Below are 5,189 nucleotides of genomic sequence, written 5' to 3'. Positions count from 1 at the left end.
TAATGCAATATTGTGTTGATGATGGTGGTTCATGCCACTTAGGGTTCAAGTATGAAAATTTGGAACATGGGCTATCATTTCCTGAAGATGGTAATGGTAATTATTTTGTTGGCATGCAGAATTGGAACATGAAATTTAAGGATGCTACCTCTGCTACTCAAGCAGCGACTGAATTTGCAGAACATTCAAGCGCAATATTGTGTGGATGATGGTGGTTCATTACACTTAGGTTTCAAGTATGAAAGGTTGGAACATGGGCAATCATTTCCTAGTGATGGTAATGGTAATTTTTCGGTTGGCAGGCAGGAATTGGAACATGAAATTTAAGGATGCTACCTCTGCTGCTCAAGCAGCGGCTGAGTTTGCAGAACATTCAAGCCTAGCTGCCAGAGCTGTTGTATAACTTTAAAGCAATATTGTGTTGATGATGGTGGTTCATGCCACTTAGGTTTCAAGGATGAAAGGTTGGTACATGGTCAATCATTTCCTTGAGATGGTTATGGTAATTTTTATGTTGGCAGGCAAAATTGGAACATGAAATTTAAGGATGCTACTTCTGCTGCTCAAGCAGCGACTGACTTTGCAGAGCATGCAAACCTAGGTGCCAGAGCTGTTGTAGAACTTTTAATGCAATATTGTGTTGATGATGGTGGTTCATGCCACTTAGGGTTCAAGTATGAAAAGTTGGAACATGGGCAATCATTTCCTGAAGATGGTAATGGTAATTATTTTGTTGGCATGCAGAATTGGAACATGAAATTTAAGGATGCTACCTCTGCTACTCAAGCAGTGGCTGAATTTGCAGAACATTCAAGCGCAATATTGTGTGGATGATGGTGGTTCATGACACTTAGGTTTCAAGTATGAAAGGTTGGAACATGGGCAATCATTTCCTGGAGATGGTAATGGTAATATTTCTATTGTCAGGTAGAATTGGAACATGAAATTTAAGGATGCTACCTCTGCTGCTCAAGCAGCGGCTGAGTTTGCAGAACATGCAAGCCTAACTGCGTTAGCTATTGTAGAACTTTAAAGGCAATATTGTGTTGATGATGGTGGTTCATGCCACTTAGATTTTAAGGATGAAAGGTTGGAACATGGGCAATCATTTTCTGGAGATGGTAATGGTAATTTTTCGGTTGGCAGGCAGAATTGGAACATGAAATTTAAGGATTCTACCTCTGCTGCTCAAGCAGCGGCTGATTTGCAAAACATTCAAGCCTAGCTGCCACAACTGTTGTATAACTTTCAAGGCAATATTGTGTTGATAATGGTGGTTCATGCCACTTAGGTTTCAAGGATGAAAGGTTGGTACATGGTCAATAATTTCCTTGAGATGGTTATGGTAATTTTTATGTTGGCAGGCAAAATTGGAACATGAAATTTAAGGATGCTACTTCTGCTGCTCAAGCAGCGACTGACTTTGCAGAGCATGCAAACCTAGGTGCCAGAGCTGTTGTAGAACTTTTAATGCAATATTGTGTTGATGATGGTGGTTCATGCCACTTAGGGTTCAAGTATGAAAATTTGGAACATGGGCTATCATTTCCTGAAGATGGTAATGGTAATTATTTTGTTGGCATGCAGAATTGGAACATGAAATTTAAGGATGCTACCTCTGCTACTCAAGCAGCGGCTGAATTTGCAGAACATTCAAGCGCAATATTGTGTGGATGATGGTGGTTCATTACACTTAGGTTTCAAGTATGAAAGGTTGGAACATGGGCAATCATTTCCTGGTGATGGTAATGGTAATTTTTCGGTTGGCAGGCAGAATTGGAACATGAAATTTAAGGATGCTACCTCTGCTGCTCAAGCAGCGGCTGAGTTTGCAGAACATTCAAGCCTAGCTGCCAGAGCTGTTGTATAACTTTAAAGCAATATTGTGTTGATGATGGTGGTTCATGCCACTTAGGTTTCAAGGATGAAGGGTTGGTACATGGTCAATCATTTCCTTGAGATGGTTATGGTAATTTTTATGTTGGCAGGCAAAATTGGAACATGAAATTTAAGGATGCTACTTCTGCTGCTCAAGCAGCGACTGACTTTGCAGAGCATGCAAACCTAGGTGCCAGAGCTGTTGTAGAACTTTTAATGCAATATTGTGTTGATGATGGTGGTTCATGCCACTTAGGGTTCAAGTATGAAAAGTTGGAACATGGGCAATCATTTCCTGAAGATGGTAATGGTAATTATTTTGTTGGCATGCTGAATAGGAACATGAAATTTAAGGATGCTACCTCTGCTACTCAAGCAGCGGCTGAATTTGCAGAACATTCAAGCGCAATATTGTGTGGATGATGGTGGTTCATGACACTTAGGTTTCAAGTATGAAAGGTTGGAACATGGGCAATCATTTCTTGGAGATGGTAATGGTAATATTTCTATTGTCAGATAGAATTGGAACATGAAATTTAAGGATGCTACCTCTGCTGCTCAAGCAGCGGCTGAGTTTGCAGAACATGCAAGCCTAACTGCCATAGCTATTGTAGAACTTTAAAGGCAATATTGTGTTGATGATGGTGGTTCATGCCACTTAGATTTCAAGGATGAAAGGTTGGAACATGGGCAATCATTTTCTGGAGATGGTAATGGTAATTTTTCGGTTGGCAGGCAGAATTGGAACATGAAATTTAAGGATTCTACCTCTGCTGCTCAAGCAGCGGCTGATTTGCAAAACATTCAAGCCTAGCTGCCACAGCTGTTGTATAACTTTCAAGGGAATATTGTGTTGATAATGGTGGTTCATGCCACTTAGGTTTCAAGGATGAAAGGTTGGTACATGGTCAATAATTTCCTTGAGATGGTTATGGTAATTTTTATGTTGGCAGGCAAAATTGGAACATGAAATTTAAGGATGCTACTTCTGCTGCTCAAGCAGCGACTGACTTTGCAGAGCATGCAAACCTAGGTGCCAGAGCTGTTGTAGAACTTTTAATGCAATATTGTGTTGATGATGGTGGTTCATGCCACTTAGGGTTCAAGTATGAAAATTTGGAACATGGGCTATCATTTCCTGAAGATGGTAATGGTAATTATTTTGTTGGCATGCAGAATTGGAACATGAAATTTAAGGATGCTACCTCTGCTACTCAAGCAGCGGCTGAATTTGCAGAACATTCAAGCGCAATATTGTGTGGATGATGGTGGTTCATTACACTTAGGTTTCAAGTATGAAAGGTTGGAACATGGGAAATCATTTCCTGGAGATGGTAATGGTAATTTTTCTGTTGTCAGGTAGAATTGGAACATGAAATTTAAGGATGCTTCCTCTGCCATAGCTATTTTAGAACTTTAAAGGCAATATTGTGTTGATGATGGTGGTTCATGCGACTTAGATTTCAAGGATGAAAGGTTGGAACATGGGCAATCATTTCCAAGTGATGGTAATGGTAATTTTTCGGTTGGTTGGCAGAATTGGAACATGAAATTTAAGGACGCTACCTCTGATGCTCAAGCAGCGGCTGAGTTTGCAGAACATTCAAGCCTAGCTGCCAGTGGTGTTGTATAACTTTAAAGCAATATTGTGTTGATGATGGTGGTTCATGCCACTTAGGTTTCATGGATGAAAGGTTGGAACATGGGCAATCATTTCCTAGATATGGTTATGGTAATTTTTCTGTTGGTAGGAAAATTGGAACATGAAATTTAAGGATGCTACATGTGCTGCTCAAGCAGCGGCTGAGTTTGCAGAACATTCAAGCCTAGCTGCCATAGCTGTTGTAGAACTTTCAAGGAAATATTGTGTGAATGATGGTGGTTCAAGCCACTTAGGTTTCATGTATAAAAGGTTGGAACATGGGCAATCATTTCTTGGAGATGGTAATGGTAATTGTTTGGTTGGCATGCAGAATTGAAACATGAAAATTAAGGATGCTACCTCTGCTGCTCAAGCAGCGGCTGAGTTTGCAGAATATTCAAGCGCAATATTGTGTAGATGATGGTGGTTCATGCCACTTAGGTTTCAAGTATGAAAGGTCGGAACATGGGCAATCATTTCCTAGAGATGGTAATGGTAATTTTTCTGTTGGCAGGCAGAATTGGAACATGAAATTTAAGGATGCTTCCTCTGCTGCTCAAGCAGTGGCTGAGTTTGCAGAACATGCAAGCCTAGCTGCCATAGCTATTGTAGAACTTTAAAGGCAATATTGTGTTGATGATGGTGGTTCATGCCACTTAGATTTAAAGGATGAAAGGTTGGAACGTGGGCAATCATTTCCTGGAGATGGTAATGGTAATTTTTCGGTTGGCAGGCAGAATTGGAATATGAAATTTAAGGATGCTACCTATGCTTCTCAAGCAGCGGCTGAGTTTGCAGAACTTGCAAGCCTAACTGCCATAGCTATTGTAGAACTTTAAACGCAATATTGTGTTGATGATGGTGGTTCATGCCACTTAGATTTCAAGGATGAAAGGTTGGAACATGGGCAATCATTTTCTGGAGATGGTAATGGTAATTTTTCGGTTGGCAGGCAGAATTGGAACATGAAATTTAAGGATTCTACCTCTGCTGCTCAAGCAGCGGCTGATTTGCAGAAAATTCAAGCCTAGGTGCAGCAGCTGTTGTATAACTTTCAAGGCAATATTGTGTTGATGATGGTGGTTCATGCCACTTAGGTTTCAAGGATGAAAGGTTGGTACATGTTCAATCATTTCCTTAAGATGTTTATGGTAATTTTTATGTTGGCAGGCAAAATTGGAACATGAAATTTAAGGATGCTACTTCTGCTGCTCAAGCAGTGACTGACTTTGCAGATCATGCAAACGTAGGTGCCAGAGCTGTTGTAGAACTTTTAATGCAATATTGTGTTGATGATGGTGGTTCATGCCACTTAGGGTTCAAGTATGAAAGGTTGGAACATGGGCAATCATTTCCTGAAGATGGTAATGGTAATTTTTTTGTTGGCATGCAGAATTGGAACATGAAATTTAAGGATGCTACCTCTGCTACTCAAGCAGCGGCTGAGTTTGCAGAACATTCAAGCGCAATATTGTGTGGATGATGGTGCTTCATGACACTTAGGTTTCAAGGCAATATTGTGTGGATGATGGAACATGGGCAATCATTTCCTGGAGATGGTAATGGTAATTTTTCTGTTGTCAGGCAGAATTGGAACATGAAATTTAAGGATGCTTCCTCTGCTGCTCAAGCAACGGCTGAGTTTGCAGAAGATGCAAGCCTAGCTGCC

Source organism: Nicotiana tomentosiformis, unplaced genomic scaffold (assembly GCF_000390325.3).
Source record: "Nicotiana tomentosiformis unplaced genomic scaffold, ASM39032v3 Un00208, whole genome shotgun sequence".
Taxonomy (NCBI): Eukaryota; Viridiplantae; Streptophyta; class Magnoliopsida; order Solanales; family Solanaceae; genus Nicotiana; species Nicotiana tomentosiformis.
The sequence above is the reverse complement of the archived record's forward strand: the minus strand, read 5'-3'. Positions refer to the sequence as shown.